Source organism: Glossina fuscipes, unplaced genomic scaffold (assembly GCF_014805625.2).
Source record: "Glossina fuscipes isolate IAEA_lab_2018 unplaced genomic scaffold, Yale_Gfus_2 2, whole genome shotgun sequence".
NCBI classification, from domain to species: Eukaryota; Metazoa; Arthropoda; class Insecta; order Diptera; family Glossinidae; genus Glossina; species Glossina fuscipes.
The window spans coordinates 708,117-728,847 of NW_023998416.1; the positions used below are offsets into that span (position 1 = coordinate 708,117).

At 33.3% G+C, this 20,731-nt stretch overlaps 1 protein-coding gene and 1 long non-coding RNA gene across 8 annotated transcripts in view; one reads left to right on the plus strand and one right to left on the minus strand.

Moving 5' to 3' along the window:
* Positions 1-20,731, plus strand: part of LOC119634189 (neuronal acetylcholine receptor subunit alpha-7) — a 293,482-nt gene that overhangs the window by 77,517 nt on the left and 195,234 nt on the right. The window lies entirely within an intron of this gene.
* Positions 14,626-20,731, minus strand: part of LOC119634193 — a 223,050-nt gene continuing 216,944 nt past the window's right edge. The window contains exon 4 of the long non-coding RNA XR_005246932.1: positions 14,626-14,821. This is a non-coding gene — a long non-coding RNA (uncharacterized LOC119634193). The remainder of the gene's footprint in view (positions 14,822-20,731) is intronic.

Here is a 20,731-nt window from a genome sequence, read left to right on the forward strand (position 1 = left end):
AGGCAGGTAATTTTTCTAAATTTTAGAATCTAATAGGGTAGAGGGAAAGTTCTGTCGTATTTTAAATAGGCGGGTAACTTTTCTTGTAAATAAAAAAAAACATTCATCGTACAACTCTTGGAGATCACATTAAATGTCTTCCATTTGTGTTAAAGCAAAGTACATGAATAAAATACGATAAAACTTTCCCTCCAACCTATTAATTGAAATCTTTCTATATCCGTTAGTTTTCTGAGTAATACCAAGGAACTAGCCTCGCGATACGGATATATAATATCGGATTCACCGGTTATAGAGTGCTTTTACATCACCTAAACCATCGAAGAATTGTGTTGTGTTCTAACCTCAAAGTAAAAATGTGTCTTGTTCGCTATGCTTATACATCTATACTTCATTTTATTTCTTCGCTTACGTCTCTGTCAATATCACCGGTTGTCATGAATATGCAAACGGTAAGAACATAAGAAATAATAAGCCAACCCAGCCAACCTGCAACAGAGTGAATATACATAACAAATTGTGTGTGGCCAATGTGATGTTAGGTATTAAGTTTGCCTGTCATTTGTGTAGAGTTTTTTTATTTTTTCCAACATATATGTCTCGTTGATGATTTCATTGTAATCTTCATTGTCCATTATCTGTTGAAAGTCGACCGGTATAAAACAAATCTACTATTACTCCTGAGGCTTTATTGAAAACTTTATACCATTCATACACTTTGACTTTGACATAAAAAATCGTTGCAGGCCTTATGCAATTTCTTCAACGATATTCTTGCAAACACACAAAAAGCTGATGATAAACTCGTTGTTTAACTAATTTTTCCATTGTAGAATTCACAGAGCGTGCGAAAATGTGATAAACAAAAGCGACAGTTTTGAATTAACCCAACGTTCGAATTCTACGCAATAATGAAGTAAAATACTAGCAACGTAATCAGCGCAAGTTTTTGAGATGAAAAATATCCGGTGTTTTTGCATTGAGTTGCTTGCTTTTCTTCACAGAAAGGAAATGGTTTTGAATAAATTAATTTTAAAATGTACATATATACGAATATATATATATATACGTATGTATGAAAAGCCTAGCAAAACTTGTTGCTTAAGCAATTTCATGAATTGAATGATAACAATAGCATCAGTAGCATCAACCACGGAGCACCCATACTAAATGCAAGGAGGAGGAAAAGAGCTATAGCATCCTTTAAAAATAACTTGCAATAACAAAAGAAAAAAAAAAAAAAAGAGTCGATTTGTATATCAGATGAATAAAAATCGGGGAAAAAATCGTAAACTAAAATCTGGTATTGAAAGAGTGAAAATGGAAGTGAAAATGCAATTATGGCAAAAACTATTTCCGTTTTTTCTTCCGTTTTTTTTTTTTTTGGCTCATCTTTATAAAAAATTCGCAGATAATAGCTGAGCAGAACCCGTAACAATTGCATAACGGCAACAAAGTCAGCTATAGTAGATGCAACTGTATTGTATCGTCTTAAACAAAGGTACCCTAAGCAAAAAAGGAAAAAAAAAAAACAAAAAAAAACCGAAGGAAATAAAAACAAGAAAGAAAATAATAATTTTATGCATGTTCATGCATGTCTCTCGGTTCTTGACTCTGTAACAATGGATGTATAAACCGTATAGAAGGTACAAAGCAAGCAAAACTGCTGCATACCTGTATATCGATACACATGCCGCTCTCTCTTATAATACATTTCGCTTGATATTCTATGGAACTAAGGTTAAAGGCTACAACAAATAATGCAATCATGTTTTTGAATGCACACACACAACACAACCCCGAACCAGTAACAGAATTTTGTGAAATTTAAGGTTTTTTCTCTTTGTTTTTTTTTGTTTTTTTTTTTTTTGTTCTCCTCCCTCTGTGCACCTTTCGGTTAAATCGACAACAATAACAAATGAAAGTGAAGGTTATCCCGCGCTTTACACGCCTTACAGTTTGCTAACAAATAACAACAAATATATATCTACCGAGTGTAGGTGTGTAGGTGCATTGGTTTGTGTATATGCTTAACCATTTAATTGTGTATGTATTGTATCGTATACTGTATGCATTTTTAAAGACGGTGTCTAAATAATCACATTTGTATACGAACGCACAATTATACACACGAACGTACCGATGCAGCATATAAACACACATCTCTATATTTGGATCATTTGCATTATTATTCTCTTTTAATTCCATTACTTTTACCCTGTGAAATTTAACAGATGCAAGCAAGTGAGTGCGGTTGGTATGTGTTGCGTATGTATATCGGGTGGTAGCTGGCAGTGGTACTCTAATGTAATTGACACACCCATACTTACTAATACGTACGTACGCACACATACACACACACACATACTCCAACACACACGCAAGAGCACAATACAATAAAAACTTTTATTATTCCGTCATATACATAGAATGCATTGTGTGTTCAAATTTACAAGCACTCATATATGTATATATATATATATATATATATATATATATATTCGCAGTTAAATAATTTTGCATACACAATACAAAAAATTTCCTTTACCCATACATAAGTGTTGTATACAATAAAACAGTAATAGAGTGTGGCTCTATACTTTCGTGTATTATGCGCTTCAGTGAAAATGTTATTTGGCATTCTTTTTAGTTGTATATGAGTTCTTTTCTTTTTTTTTTCTTTTTTTTTTTTATACTCATTCTATTATAATTTCGTTTCCTTGACATGCATTTTTCGTTAAAGGTATGTCTGCACCTCTACCCATAAAAATCAGCAAATATTTATAATGAATGCGAATGCGTTTAATATTCTGCCAGCAGCAGGTATTTAAAAACTGATTCATTGACTTTACAAAAAACATTAATAATAAATTTGATTTAATTGCTTTTTGTTTTCATTTTTCTTGAAAAATTTTAAATCGTGTACAGAATATGAATTGAAATACTAACTGATTAAGAAAATAAATTGTAATGATAATGAAATGAAAAGAGCAATAGATTTCTTAGCTCTCATCTTGCTATACCTTGTTTGTATTAAAAACGTGTGCACTTACGTAAGCTATCCCCGAACAATTATAATACGAATGTATTTTCCATTTTAAAATCTGGAAGTAGTTGACAGAAATAATTTATGAAGAAGGAAAAGGTTAAGATTATGAGAAAATGTGATCACATCGATTGCACCTCCGTCCGTCCTTTGTTTTGTGCTCATGTCTACTTTTAGCACTCTATCCTATGGCCTCTGCAGTCATCTCGGGCAGTTCTTCTATTGGTGTTTTTTTTTTTTTTTTTCTTTCATAACAAAGGAGGAGAAGACAATAATGTGCTTCGCTCCATCAGTTATTGAAATACATACCACGACCATGGAAATACGAGTTAAACATTGCAGTGTTTATGCTACATGTAGAAGTTTAGGAATAAAAACAATTCAATTACGTTGTGTTAGCAGGATTATCGTTAGAAAGGATTAAACGTAGAGAAGGAGGAAAGAACAGAGGTCTTTCCTTTTACTTTTCGTTCGTACACTCTTCCATAACATTTTCTTTTTGGAATCAATTCCATCAGTTGGGTTTGCGAACTCAAGTGATCAAGATTGAAAAAAAAATAAAATTTTCGAAAATATTCGTTAACACTAGAATTATCAATATTTTTCATATAGCTAACCTTTAATCTTTGTGACATCACTACAGTCACACAAATAAAGGGAGGAACTTAAACCAAATCCATGAATTCAGATCGTAAACCAGAAAGACCGAGAATGAAAGAAATTGAAATTTTTGAAAACTTTCGTTAATTATATTTGACTTTTGATAAGAAGACCAAAACGTTATTGGAATAATTTTCCAATTAATAATGATTTTAATTTATGATTTTGTATTTTTTTTTTTTTTTTTTTTTTGAATTTTTATTAAGAAGTGGGTCATCGAAGTTTTTTTTTCAAAGATTTTTTTTAAAAACTATACCAAGAAAATATACTCAGATGCTTTTCTTTGTCGTATTCTACCAGTCATGTCAAAAACCCAGAGTAACTGGTTTGCTTCAGCTTAACTAGAGTTAGCCTTAAGCCACTAAAATCATGGCTGATCTCTTCCCACGGGGTCTAAACTTCTACCTTAACCACTTAGCGTTCTCCCTGAGCAGTTATCGACAGACAAACCTGTTAGGTGGATAAAAAAATAAACGATGCGCATAGAGATTTTCATTCATGTTTTTTTTTGGTTTGCACGCTATCGCAGTTAAAAGTACCTAAAACTTATTGTTGTTGCTATTATCAATATAACTTTTGCTGTCTTCAAGAAAGTTGATCAACGTTCCTTATGCTTTGCATACATCATATGCATGGAATTATCCGCATCTAAGCACTTTCTTTTATCAGCAAGTAGCCTTTAATTCTAAACTTTTACATGTAAGGTGAACAATGTAATGGGGAACTCGAAATACCATGCCCTTGACAAATAGGACAAGCTTCAATAACTTGCGCAATCAAGCAAATTATTATACATATTATATATATTTTTCTCTTTTGTTTGTTGTTCTTTTTGGTTTTTTACTTCAAATTATTAACTCCTCCTCTTTTATGAATACGTCACGTGCTCATTACAGTTTACATGATTTTTTTATTGTCTGTTGAAAGTGTCAAAATAAAGCAAATTGTTTTGTCGAGAATCTTTTTTTTTATTAAAGACCGGGAAAAAAATGCATTACCAGAAGGAAGCTATTTGCTTGAAATCTCGACTTGAAGGCCTTCGAAGACTTTCCGGTGTCAAATAGATATTCATCTGATGTCCTACCTATTGCCTTTTAACACTTCTAATAAACAAATAGATGTCTTGACAAAGTATTTAAAGGCTTTTGTAAGCAACATTGCCCCAGTATACCATCATTGAGATGACCCTTCAGTAGATATACAGCTGACAGCATCTGATAACCTTTCAAAGCTTCTTATAAAAAATTGAAATTCTGGGATAAAGTTTTTGGTGCTGATGATGGATTCGGGTATTGAATTATAAATTTTCCTATCGTCTTCGAAAGGTGCAGCCACCGATATTCTTTCGAGGATAAAATTTTAGAGGGAAGAGATAGGGCATGCAGCGGCAGTTGGATGGCTCTGGCTTCATCAACTAATGGACAAAAATAGCAAAAGTTTTAGTGTGATAAAAAAGCTTGTCTCAGTATATTAAATCGGTGAGCAGTGCAACTCTAGCATTGATCATTTTTCTTATCCGAATTCTTTTACCATATCTTTAAAATAGCATTTTGCAGTCGTGGAATCTTTTGAGAAATTAATTTAAATATTTTTTATCAATGAAAGAGTGGCTTTTTTCATCGACAATTGCAATTTTACATTCGAAGTCTTGCTAATTACACAAAAATCAACGATCGAAAAAAGGCCTTCGAGGTCCAACAGCAAAGGGCTTTACAACTCGACATTTGCATTTGAGATTTTTTTTTAATTTTTTTATAGAGTTTTGCATATACTTGGAATGCATTTCTTTTAGTAATATGGTCTAGCCCTGGCCTAACTGAAATCGAACATAAGATTTAACCCGTTTGTTCGGCACGGTTTGTAATAGAGCAACCGGAAGGAAAATGTAAAATTCTATTTTTTTTTTCTATTGCTTCATAATATATCAGCGAAAAAAATCTACTCATATCCGTTAACGTAACAAAAAAAAAAAAAAAAAAAACTTTTCTATGCTAAAGGATTAAACGTTAGTCTGCGCATAAATAAATAAACAAAACGTATGCATTCGCTTCCTTTCCTAAGCATTTATCGGTGGCTGTGTATCCATTTTTTAAGAGTTTATCATCACTATTACTTTATTCAAACGCTTGCCCCTGTAGGTATGCTATCATTCTAGTTAAACAAGAGAAATCAATCAGGCAAGCATCACCACTTGTTTATTGATTTCGTTTAGAGTGGAAACAACGTACCCGCACAAGTAAGTGTGCATATGCATTTATGTTTGTATTAAAAAAAAAACAAAAAGAGTAAAAAAAAAAAATACAATTTTTGCACAACCCTTCTGACATACATTAAAAGTAGACATGTAAGCGTATTTAGCGCAATTACTGAAATCCACATTACTCTGGCAACTCAACGAGCGAAAGTAATCGTAAAGTGACTGATTTTACATTTACTTTATTTTTTTTCATTTTTACTGCGTACGTGTGCATGTATGTGTGTATACAACCATATATTAACTTTCGTTTCTGCGCCATCATTGCTATCAATTTAGCAATAAAATCTACCATGAAAATATTTACACCGGCAGCATTCAGTTCATCTTCCGCTACTTTTACTTATTCTAAATGAAAGTGTAGCATGTGTGAAATGTGATGATCAAAAAAAAAAAAAAAAAAAAAAAAAAAAAAATTAAAGAAAAAAAAAGCAACAAAAATTTTCTATAGTACTTTTATGACTCTATTAAAAAGTTGTTAACTTTTTTAGTTCAGTTATTCATATATTTCTAACTTAATAGCACCCTATTTTTTTGCTCTTTTTAAAATGTTAAAATATGTTTTAAAAATTTTTTGATTATTTACAAAAATTAAAAAAAATTTAACAAAACTTTTATTATCTCAAGTCTGAGAAGAACGTTCGCTTCTTGGTCATATTTTTTTATCTTAAAAGTGAGATGATGTCAAGTCACACGAGAATGTGTGTAGCACATGTGGACATGCAAATACATATCTTCAGTGTATTGTACAAGCACATATGGATTTGTTAAAGAATACTCAGATTTCGTTTCGTTGATTGTCGGCAATTTCCGTCTTCTTTACTTTTCATTTCCGCAGAGACTAAAGAAAAAAGGGGAAATCATCATCAGTATATATGTGCATGATTACGAATTATGTCTGAAAATAATCAAGTGTGCCATAACAAAATATGATAACATGAAATAAAATATATATATAAATATATATATATATATAAAACAGATATATAGTTTAACCTTTCCTTAAGGCGTTGGCATATTCGCGATCGCAATGTGATATTTCCAAGGTAATGTTCTTTGAAGATGTGCGTACGTTTTAAATCAACACAGGAAGCAAATAGTCTTCCATGCTAGTGCTTTAACACTTTAGTCTTAGAATTTATTTCTCTAGCTAAATTACTATGAATATATAAATCGATTCCAGCATGCATATTGAACATTTTTATTTTTTTATTTATTTACTGGCTACAATAATACCTTTAAGCGAAACTCTTAAAGTTAAAAGCTTAAATTAGATTATGTACCTCAAGCGAAGATCATTACTGAGAAGCACGGCAAAGCTAAAAGTTGCATTTACAAAGTAAACTATTTCTTAGCATATTTTTCGGCTTAAAGTACTTAAAGAACTTAAGTCTGCATATTAAACTGTGATAACAATCAGAAAAGCAGGCGCATATACATAATAACATAAATAACTATAAACAGCCACTTGTAAGGTAGCGGCAGCCCTCTTCACTTGAAAAAAGCATTTATAGGGAATAATTGGTAAGATATATATTGATCAAAATATTTCTTGGCAATATGACGATATGCCAGCGTGCCGAAGGAACGATATTGGAATGCCAGCGATCCGCTCATCGGCCCATTTTCGCATTTATTCAGCATTTCGAAACCACAAGCCAGCCCAGCTGTGCTATATCGTTCTGGGCAAGTGGTAATGAGAAGGCGCTTCGCCTAATGAGTAAGCTGGGTACCTCTGAGCTTCTCATTGGGGTTCTAACGGTATGTACCAGACAACTCTTATAACGTGTGGCCGAGCGTTAACATGACTTTTAAGAATAACAGATTGACGCAACACACTATACTCGTTTGTCAGTCTAACAGTCTAATGATATACGCAAAGTCGAGTATATAGGGACTAAAATGTCAAAATTATTTCTTATCTCTACAATTGAAGTTCGAAGACCTAAAAAATTCAACGCAACCCGAATGAATTAACAACTTTGTTATATTTCAATCAAAAGAGATCAATGGAAAATTCAGAAGAAATGTTGTAACGTTCACGACGGAGAGAGTTTCGAGCTATTTTTTTGGTAGGCGTCCGTAATTGCCCGATCATTCGAGTTGACAATACCTAAAATTCGTCTCCAAGTCTGTTTTGATTTTTACATTTTCAAAGGTGTACAGATAGGAGAGTAATAATAAGAAAATATCATGGTTACGCCGACTAAAAGTCGTATACGGAGCATGTTTTGTGATAATACAATTCTGCTTTATACAGTTGAAATTGTTTTCAAACGGTTGGTTTTTTGCGATATTTTGTATGTGCGTCTCAGTCTACTGCACAAAAAAAGGATCGCATCCATTTACCGTTTAAGAAAAATCAGATAAAATAAATTGCATGAAAAGATATCGCGTAAAACGAAATCGCACAAAAACATTTTTAAATGTAAATCAAATAATTTGAGAAGTTAATGTCAATTATTTTAAATATTATTTAATATTTCCTCATTTAAGGATTTTAAGGCAATTTTTCGATCCAATTTTCCTACTACTGGGGTAATTTTTGAAAAGGTAGTGCGAGCTTCTCTTTTCGGCTGCTTACACTTTCGATGTTTCCAGGTTTTGAAACAACTTCAAATCACAAAGAGCCAGACGTCGACAACGTGGCATTTGATTTTGTCTTTTCTTCAAAGCATATTTATGAACTGATGCATTGTTCAGATGGAAGATAATCTTTTTTTTCACAAACCATTTAAAATTTTTCTAACATTTTTAAGGAATCTCTTATATTCGAGCCATTAACAAAATCTCATACGTCTCGCAAGTTTGTCAAGAATTCGAAGAAAGTGAAATTTTATGTAGGACGCTTTATAAGGTAAAGTTTTTCTTATTTACCGTCAAATGTTATTATGTTGTATTTAGTGTAAGATTACGATTATTAATCATTTTTGAAAACGAACTCTCTAAGAATATAAAATAATGTAACTTAGTCCTTACTTCCGTCGTTTATGTAAATTAATACAACGATACAATCAAAGTTTTGTTATATCTTGTAACGAGAAAAACTTTCAGTATAATATTCGAATGATTACAACTACTTTAACAACAATGAGTACAAACATACTTTGTATAAAAAAAAAAAAAAGTTAAAATTAATTTTCTTAGGACTAAGTTTAATAAAACTTAAGAAAAAAAGGCGCTGCAAGAGAATATTGTTGATTCAAAATGAATTTTGAATACTCATCGCGCATAGGAATTAAATAAGGATCAGGACTTTTTAGCTGCTACAAAAAAAAATATTTGCATTTTTCTCGCTCATTAAATCTTACATATAGAGCGTATCATACTATGAATGGTAAACTATAGGGTCTTGGCTAACATGCCTATTTTTAAAATTCATATTCATATACGTATAGTGTCCAGCGCGGGTTATGCCTTCCAAATGAACGTTTGTGAACGCGGACGCTTTAATAGTAAAGAGTGTGAAAGACAGACGGACTGAATCAAAACATCCACAAACCTATTAACATATATTTATACAAATTTATAACCTACCTACGTGCATACATATATATATATACTTACGCATACGTACAGTAAGCGTAACTATCCACATGTTCGATTTTGTACGAACTATTAAATACAAACAAATATTTAAATATTATAAATTATTTAGTTGTTCGTCGGCGCGTGAGTTTGTGGGGGTCGTTGAACTTTCAAATCCCCCTAACTATAAGTTCTACAGTTTGCAAGCTTTTGTTTACTGCCGTTTGGTTGCTTCCATTTTCAAACTTTTTTTCTGTCGCCATAACCTAAAGCTGTTTATGCCGAGTTTCGGCTTTATGTCGAAACTTTTGCTGAGTTAAATATTGCTAAAAAAAAAAAAAGAAAAAAAAAAGAAGTGTGTTGGACGAATGGATCGATGCACATAGTTAATTCGTACCGTACTCACACACTAATCAAAAATAAATGTATTCTCATGATGTTCTATAACGCACCTCTTCCCCTCGATTGTGTGTATTGAAGAAAGAATTTGTCACAGATGATCCTTATAAAGATTGTTTCTAACTTACGGCAAGTTTTGAATTTTCCACCATTTGTGCGGTAATGTGTTAGCAACGGAAGAAAAGAAAAAACACATTGACAGCTGACTGCTTAGGTTTACTAAAAATGGAGCATTGCACAAGAGAGCAACACGTTTTTATTGTTGAACTGTATTTCAAAAAAAAAAAAAAAAACGTAAGTTTAGCGTTACTCCTTCGAAAACGCGGCTGATCAAGCAATGACTGTTGCTGCTGCTTGATGTTGTGCTATGATAACCCAGCTCTTTCTGCCTAAATTGGGCTGTACTGACGTGAAGGACATGCGGTTTCAATAAGACGCTACAACATACCATACATCGCGTGAAACAATTCAATTACCGAATGAGACATTCCCTGGTCGTGTACTCTCTCGTTTCGGTGATCAGAATTTCGATGAAGAAACGCGTATTTGCCAGGAAAGTCGTGGAAGCCATTTGTCCTACCTGATGTCCAACATATTTCAATAAAAATAATTACAATTTAAAAAAGGAAAAAAAAAAACTCCGTTTTCTATTTAATTCACCGAAAGCAACGAATCTCGACTAGCAACTCAAGGGTCGTGGGTTCGAATCTCAAGTGCAGTAGAGTTTTTAATAAAATCCGATAGCCTTAGATGCTAGTGCTTTTAAGAGTTTAGTCTTAGAATTTATTTCTCTGGCGGAATTAATAATAATAATAATATTTAATTCAAATCACGCGTAAATTTCCGGACACCCTACAGGTATAGGTAGAGAGAAGAAAGAGAGAAGAAAAGTAAAATGCTTTCTACGTTTGTAGTAGTAATACGCCTTTAAGGCATAATAATGTTTCTCTTTTTTTTCATCTCAAAATGAAATCCGTCTTCAACTCGTATATAATTCTTACCCGCCGTTGGTATGGGTTGTTCGTTATTGCTTATCAGCATGGTTTTGAAGTGAAAATAAAACTTGCGAAAATCAAGTAGGAAGCCTGACTTTGACTTAGGTATTTCCGCTGCAGCTTCATAAGTCAATTTGTAAGTCATATAACCTGTGATCGGATCGGTCCGTTTACAGATAGGCTTCCTATTCTATAGGAGAAAAGTAAATACTACTATATTATTAGATTCTATGATCTCGATAGTAATTGTTGAATGGAAACTTGGCTTATATTTCTGCCAAATTCTAAGATCAATGTCAAATTGGATCATCAGCACCATTTTATTTATTTTTTTTGTTTCCAACTAATTGACTTTTACGTGCGGTTTGCTTTCTAAATAATTTACTATAAAGTCTTTCCATTCCGTTAAATGTTTCACCGAACCCAGTACCCTTTTATCACAACAACAGAAAAAAAATTATCAAACATTGCTGCCTTAAGATTTAAAATTATTTTCATTTATGCCTTTTTGTTCTTCTTTTTTACGTGAATTTTGTATTCAGATCGATTTTCACTTAACTGTTATCGTCTCTTAAGTCCCTCTGCTTAATGTGAAAATTTAATCTTTTTTTTTTTTTTCGTTTTTCTTTTGGATAAAGAAAACAAAAGTTTATATTAAATTAATTAAATCCGTGTTAAGCAAAACCGAGACAATCAACCATTAATTCAATCGCGTATACCCACACACCAAATAATAATAAAAAGAAAACAAAAAAATAAACTTTGAAAACTAATTTTCATCTTACTAACCTAACTCAGGGAAAAAAAGAAAAAACAAGCAAGAAACGAAACAAAGCAAGCAAAACCCATATACGGTGTGTAGGAAAACTTTTCACATCATCGAGAACCACGAAATATTGTTAAGCCACTAAACTTAATTATAATCCATAGGTACACATACACATATAGAAAAAGCGAGATGAAAATAACTTGCAACTGTTACTGACAAACCAGAGCAAAAAACAAACAAACAAATTGAAAACAAAAACCTTTGGTGTTAAACAATACTTCAATGGCTAAGGGTGCCTTTGAGTGCAGTTTAATATTATTATCGTTGTTTTAATGGTTTTAGCAGCCATTGTTTGACATTTCTAAATACCAGTCGTTCAATAACAATGAGAAACGCAAATAGAAAATCGTTGAACTGAATTTTTTTTTTTTTTTTGCTTTTTTCGCTTCTTTGTTCGATTTTCTCATTTCATATTTAACAGAATGGAAATGGCTTGAGAGAAATAGAAAAAACACAGTCGTATAGTACCATTGACCTGAGTGATTTTTGAAAATTCACAAATAATATATAAACGAGTTTAGATTTGAAAAGAGTCGTGCAATGACGGTGAAGTCATTAAAACACATCTTATTACATATATAGTTCTCAAGTTGTTAAGTCTTTTGCAAAGAAAAATGTTTGCCTTACCATGTTGTACTTACCATTGGGTCATAATATGTTAAGCACTCGTGATATTAAGATTCGGAATCAAACAATTGTACATACTCGGGCTATAATAGACGGGAAACAAATTTAAAATACTCCATAATCTTATCTTACTAACAACTCAACGTATATATCTGAAACAAGCTCAACTATCTGCGGTTTTCAACAGCATTTGCAGCAATTGCTAAGTTTCTGATTATACATGTTCCTAATGCTTAAAAGAAGTGCGCTGGTTATCACAATATCTCTGTATTTTTTTTTTGAAAACCTTGATCTTCTTATTTATGCTATTGTTGTCGCTGGCTTATATCTGTTATTTGTTTACATTCATTCGCATATTTTTAAGTTTAGAATTATTGTTATTTGGTCCATTGTCACGCGATAAATTTCCTTCCGTATTGTGCTTAAATCCAAACATTCTTTCATCTGCATAGATGGTATTTCGGAAATCACTGATGATACGTTGACATCCACATCTTTAACATATTTTCATGTTAGGTAAAAATCGCTACTACCTCCGTCTATGTTTGTGGGCTTAAATCTCAATGAGGTAGACTTTATTTTGGTAGTAGATATACTGAGCGCTCAATCGTTGCAGGCTTACGATTTACCTATCAGACAAACCTGCTAGGCTGTGGCCGCTTCCCTGTCTATTTCGCTTTTCTCACTTTTTTCCAACCGTCATCATATCAGTTAAATAGGCGACATCCCCTCATCGATTGGTCGTATAGCAAAAAAAAAAAAAAAATTTAGGATACAGCATTAGGAGAAAATAATGTTTTCCTTCTTTTTCACTGAAATAGCAGAGGGCCAGCTTACGCTTATCGATATCAAGTAATTTAATATGCTACTCGATAACAAATTTACAAATCAAAGATTTTTTATCCGATAGTAAGAAACATGCAGACTTTATCGATAGCTGTAAGCTCTTCACTCGTTATCGCGAGCCCGCAGCTACCGTGGTTATCTTATTAAGTTTACTCGTTATCGAGAATAATAAAGCGCCCGTTTAACATAAAAGATGTTTACATTTGGTTCGAAGGCGAGGACAAACTTCCAGTTCCAGTCCTAGCATTTTATGCCTAGCTTGGCCACAAATGCACCTAAAATATCTTTGAGTGTCAAAACATTTTCAATTAATGCAACCATGTCCATACAATGTAAGTCGTGCAATCTTCAAAGTAGCAAAAGTTAATATGCAGCAGACCCTACTGAATATAACACAGTAGATTTGCGTTATTTGAGTCCATGTTGTACTAGTCCGGCAATAACAAATTCTCCTCTTCATGACACTGTATTTACTTTATAGGGGAAAGGATGGGCCCACAAATGCAATAAGCTATGAAACAGAAGCTGGTTTTCAAGATTTCAGGAGAACAAATGTTGCCTTAAAAACGATGAAATTCACATCTGTCCATCCGTCTCCATCAAAAGCGAGCTGGGAAGTGTGCTTAGCTTACGCTGGGAAATTGTCTCCCGATTGCGGGGTACGCTCCATATCTGTCTACTTCTGATTAACTCCGACTCAGACCTATGCGGTTATATTCAGCAAAGCAGTAGCTTTGCAAAGTCGATGGTGTACGAAAAAGTATATATGAGTATCTCTCCTCGTAGGCAGGAAGTCTCTGCCGCGAGGGCAGCCGGAAATTACCCAAGAAAAGACAAAGGAGCACAAACAATATTAGTGAATATTTTGATTAGTAAGTTTTGTAGTACATATATGTTTTATCGAAAAGCAGAAAGAATTTATTAACACACCCACCCAAATTTATTTGTAAAAATTTTGTATAAACATATAAGAATTAAATAAAAAAAGCGTATCTTTGAGAGAACCCATCTTTTGAGGACAAAGTTTTCAAAAATTCAAAACACTCGCGATACGATTATACAGTCGTGTTCGAAAAGCCAAATTTTTGGACCGTTCACAAAAATGTAACGAGTCAATAAAAAGTACAGTGCTCTTCCACTGCAAGTTAACAAGTAACCTTAATCAAGTGCCACATACATCGATTATTTCGTAATTTCTCTAATTTTTTTTGCAATCAGTTTACCCAACACACTTTGGAATGCAAAATTGGCATACACTTGTATACAAATACCGCCAAAAGTCATTGATGGTGACTGTTGAACAAGTTAAAGTGGATGCAATCAATTTGCTCGTGTAGCACAACCAATATAAATATTTGGGCAAATAATTCTAATTTTAGTTAACCGAATTCCAAGCTATCCGCACTGCTTTAAGGTAAGGTAACAAGATTCATACTTACCTGAACAAAATTATAGATATGTGGGTAGAATGCAATCAGTTAGCGGCAACACATTGACATTCATAGCTGACAGTTTACACGATTTTATTGAAAATCCGATTATGTTGCACGCGCTGGCATATAATTGAGCATATTTACTGTTTTGTGTGTACGCGTTGAAGTGTCTTGAATAGCGAGGAAAGTGGACTAAGCAATGACCTGAAAAATAGATGGTTAAGATTATTTAAGTTATAGGAGAAATGATATCTAAAGTAAAAGTAAAATAAAAACAAGAAATGGAAATTAAATCTTAATTAAATCCAGTTTAAGGAGACCTGCTCAACGATAAATAACAAATAGAATCAATTAAATGCTTTCTTATATTTATTTATGTATATTTGCTTTTAAATCAATTATTTACTGAAATTTTCTTCAAAAATTTATTATATTAAAATATAAATATATAGATATAGAGAAACAAAGTTATTTAAGAAACAACTAAAACAGTTTACTTTACGTATAAGGGAATATGTATGCATTTCGTTGAGAGCTGGAAAGAAAATCAATTGAGAATACAAAGCAATCGACACTATAGAAAAAAAAAACAAAAACAAAAAAAAAAAAGAACAAGAAAAGCATCAATACTTTGCACAAGTTGCCAAACATTGGTTATACATCAAGGGAAGTAAATAATGCTGTGGGCTAATGAACACTTTTGCAAAGAACGCCCACATATTTTATTTGAAGCTTGTTAGTAAACACAAAACAAGTGAAGCAAACGAATACACGTAGGAATATATATATATATATAATAAACAACTTCTTGTATAGTATAAAACCTGGCTATGTTTCCACTTATGTGCCCGAAAAAGAAAAGCACAAAATTTGCTAGCGCTTCAAAGCATTTACTTATGTATACAAATATACTGGCATTCGCAAACATACAACGAAATTCGATAGGTTGAGCGAAATTCAAGCCCTATACATCTATATGTCAGCTACAATTCTTTCGTCATTAACGTGAAAGCAAAATTTTGTAAATTTTTTTGCAAAACCTTTGTTAGCCTGACTTTTCACTCTGATCTTTCGATGGTCCAGTTCCAGTCAAAGTTCATATCATAAATTCCATCATGATTTTTCCAATTTTTCATGGATTACAGGCAGGCACCCAATATCGATCTTACTTGGACGTGAATTATTATGCAATGGCAGAAAAGACTTCAGAAGACTTTCAAAGGGACAAAAGCACTGAAACGTAAATCAATACAGAAGGTGTTCCTAACCACAAATAAGGAAACTTTATGGAAATCTCTCTTTTGATCATTTCAAGGCATAACAAACGAAACGTCGAAATTAATATATGCAAGTTATCGCTGACGTGTATTAAATGTATGCGAGAATTATTTCCCTTTTCACCAGAGAATTTTGCTTTAGTTTAATGCTTCTCTCAACACCATCAACAATACAAAGAAAGTTGCTTTAACACCAATAACGTGAATACATGCGTATGTGTGTAGAAATGTACTCAGATGCTTAGCAAATTGTTTTCGGCTTAAAGAGAATTTTTATGATAGGCACCATGCTTGCCTTTTTCTTAGAAAGTGCTTTTTATGATGGAACAGAATAATTTATATTTTATTTACAACATTTTTACGAGTAAAAACCAACAATGCTTAAATTATGTGGTACTTTAAACATGGCCATTGACTCTTAAGATTTTAAGCTTGATGGCTCATAATGACATTGTATAGGTATGATGTCAATACTTAACTGATGATTCGAATAATAGTAAGTAGAGGCCGAATCTCGTATACCCACCGCTATGCTTTTCGCATTCTACTCTCCAAGCTTTTTTATGTAGCACCCACATCGCTGATATTATAAAAAAAAAATTAATCCACCAGGTCGCCATTTCTAGACAGATAATATATATTGTTACGAAAATCCCAAATTCAGTTAATGTCGGCTAAGTAATTTTCGTAATAATAAATTCCCTAAAGAAGGAAAAACCAAATGAGCATTCGCAGTCGCCTAATGCAGCTGCAGGCCAATGGAAACGAGGCTGGGATTAGAAATAAAACCATAAATTTAGGTATAGAATTTGTGGCAAGGGTTTAACGTGGGTTCCTGCCTGTAAGGCTTAACCCCACGGTGGCCCAAACCACTTTTAAGCGTACTACGCCCCCTGGCGAGTTAGACAATCCCCACAGAGGAGGGGCCTAAACAGCACCAGAGTCCAGAACAGTTTATTGTGTATGGAAAAATAAACCCCACTCTGGTGAATGGCGAGGCCTAGCTGCACTCAATTGTTCCATTTTAGCTAGGAACTCGCCAACCACAACCACCACGAGTACTCCCCGAAGGGCCGCACCCAAGCAGTCAGGACTCACAAATTGATCAACTGACTGCTTCCGCCATAAGGCTTCCACTGTGCTGTTGATCAATTACCACCATTACCCGCAGGCATCCGTGACATGTGTTCAAAAGTAAAAATAGGTAAAAGGGGAAAACTTATTCGTCATATCCCTTTTCCATTTTTGCATGTATTAATTAATTTACCAGACATTTTCTATCAATCGGCCAAAGGGAAAGCCGTCCGTCAATTCCTTTTTGCATTATTAGTATAATTAATTTATTTATTTATTACGACTTAAGGACAAAGTCCATCATATACCCGCAGGCATACGTGGCTTTGTGAGGCGAGCTTCCTGACCCCCGTGGCTCCCAGTTTATTTTGCAAAGCCTTATGGCATACTTTGGGCGTTTGTTAAAAACAACCGTACTTGCTTCGGATCCTCCATACTTTCCTGGTAGCTAACACCAATGAACTACTTTTCTTCAAGATATATAGGTCTCGGGTCTTGCACTGAACATGGTAGACTAGTCTAATGCACTCTACCATGCACTCGCTAGATTACTACCTTCATTGTACTTAAATACCATTCAATATATTTCCTCGGTAGTAACTAGCTTATTGAGTAAGAGCTCTTCTTCTTAGGTATAGTAAGATGCTTGTAAAATTGTATATAAATAGAATATTTGTGAAAAGTAGAGTTAGTCTGGCAAGAACGTAGAAGTTGAGAGTACGGCCAAAATAAATCGTAAATAAATATTCCTACTGTTGTGAAAGACAAAGTAGTAAAATAAAAGAACTTTGAAGTGCATTTCTCTTGATCAAAATATCCACGATTTAGTGATACGAACTGTATCTTAGTAAAAGCGAATTTCATAACAATATCTCCATTTAAGTAGCGTATAGGAATAGTTTTAAATATTCGATCTTGTTCGCGGTATGATAAAAGAGTATAAAACCTTAAAAAAAAAGGGAAAAAATTAAGTGTAACCACTTGTAACTTTTTGGGGGCATGGCCGATTTGATCCGTTTTGTACATGGAGAGTAGAGTGTCTCGTTAAGTAAATGTGCAATTTATCAGCCTTCTAACTGTTATAATTTCTTTGTAACGAGCAAAAACCCACAAATTTTTAAATTTAAAAAAAAACAAAGTTGCCCCGCTGCGGGCTTCTGTTCTGACCAATTTGAAGCAACCTGCTTGCAGAAGCTTCCAACGTTTCCAACAAATTTGAAGTCGACATCTTCATTTTTGCGACCAGGAGAGCGCCAACAGCACACACACGGACGCACATATGGGCAGAGATCGCTTAATCTATTCAGAATTTCACGCTGATCAAGAATACACTTTACAGGATCTCTGAAGCTACCTTTTGAATGCTACATGCATTACGAAAAAAACCAAAACGAGTTTACCTCCATCCTTCCGTGGTTTGGTGGCGTTGGAAACAGTAGGTAACAGTAAAGACATTTCAGATATTGCTTTCTTTTTTTTGTTTTCAAATCGTTGTCTGAGGTGAGTTCAAAGGATTTTAACGTTTTAGACCAATAAAGCAATTGTTTTCGAATTTGATCTTTCGATCATATGTCAGTCATATGAATTAAAAAGATAGAATTCTTCTTTCGTGCACACCCAAAAAGCAGAGGTTCGATCAACACAATATTTATACTCTAGACTAATACTACTACATAAAAGTACACAGTTTGTGGAATGTTTCTGGATAGACTCAGCCTTGATCAAATCAGTCGGTTCGCTATAAACTGAATCGAATCGAGTCGAATCGAATCAAGTGAAGCTTCTCTTTTCTTTTGTTTCTCCGTCGGTTTGTCTGACTTTCCTTTTATGTTGTATTTGTTTACCTGTCTCTTTTTTTTCCTGATGGCTACGCATGTATTCCTGTGTTCAACTTATAGGATTCTATTTCCTAGATATTTCTTTCTAGATATATTGTTTGGCCAACTGCAATAGTCTCAAAAATTGATTGTAGGCAAATTTGATGATGAAACGTATCTTGAAACTCCTCCCACAAATACATATATATTCTTACACAAAAAAGTTTAAAATTTGGCTAATTTTTGGTATTTTCGTGAACATGTAGTTCTAAAAGTGGTGTAGACTATTGAGTAGTCAGCTTCATCCGACGGAAACGTTTTAATTTATTTTGGCTAAATTTTAAATGCCTTCCTGCTTATGCTATTTGCCCACATAGATGGAATTGGTTAAGAATTGAATTAATTGAGGGAGTGTCAAATGACTTATCGGAGACGAAATATAATTATTTCATATCATATGTAGAAGTCGTAGAAAGTTATCGGTAACAAGCATTGTTTTGAAACTTCCCTCCTGCAGGGCTTCTTTAGGTGTGTTAGGAGTTCGAGTCGCATTTGTGAGCAGGATAAGCACTTTTTCAAAGTTGTTTTGCATTCAAGCTTAGAAGACCGAAGCAGACCGAAAAGTCGGTCCGGTTTTCTATCTCAGTTCTTTTATGTTTTAGAGTTGATTTCAATTATCCTACTAACACTGTTGATCAAAAGCATTTAACAAACTTATTATATTCTCTACTGTTAGTTTGTGCAAAAGTAGTGAAACCAAGATATAAAATTAGCTGAAAGAATTCCTTTCTTTCTATTTGTAAAAATGTGTTTTCCCGCACAACTAAAACTTAAAAACTCTTTTTATCTACTTTCTAAGTCCGTTTGTATTTGTGAATATTGCTTTCGAACTGTAATCAATACATTTTTGTTTTCAAACTTTTTGCATTTTGTGAGTGCATGTTAGGGTAGTGTAGTCAAATAGAAGGACACCGTCAGTATAAGTACCAGTATAAACTTGTGTTTAAACTTAACAAAAAAAAAAAAACATTGTTTTGCGTACATTTGCATAAGCACTTTCGTCACCATATACGCACACGTAAAGATGTATATGCAGGCAGAGATTCATTCAACCAGACCATAAACAAGTATTGATATTGATTGCAGTATTTACATTAAGCTCTACACAAAGGACTTTTCACTCCGATTACCACCAGATAACGATAAGAATGAAAATAACGATAATAATGTTGATGACATTAATTGAAGATAGTCGATGATGTTATCATATCTTTTCTGCAAACCGCAAAACTGGCAATTTTGATAATCATTACAATGACGCCTATACGTCGTGGCTGTTAAAAAATAAACCAGAGAAAAAAAACATATCAAAAAAAAAAAAAGCTAACTATATATGAAAAGATACTTTGCCAAATAAAGCTGATTATCTTATTCGTAAATATTCGTGTGTGGAACTAAATATATGTAATACGCAAACGCTTAAGATTTTTAGTTGGTAGGGTAGGTGCGAATGTAATTCACAACTTCCACAATGTCGCACAGTAACTTATCTAATTTTAAATTCATTGTAAAGTCCAGTGTTTCCATATAAGCAATAAAAGTATAAGTATATCTATATATATATATATATATATATATATATATATATGGGCGTACTTTATATAAAAAAAGAAAGGGAGGATAAGATTTATCAACTTGCGGAGAAATTAGTCTTAAAAAAAATAGACTGCCGGCAACAATGTAGAGCCGCACCAGGTCTCGCAAAGCAATCCTTTTATTCCCTGAGCTCTGCAAGTCAAAATTTGTCGTCTTGAAAGATCTTTTCAAAATATGGTTCAAAATCTAATGACTGCCAAAGGATTTTCTTGTTTTGAAAACGTATCGTATTGGATTTTTATACCCTACAGCACTTGGGGTACAGTGTAAAGTAAGCTATGCAACACGCA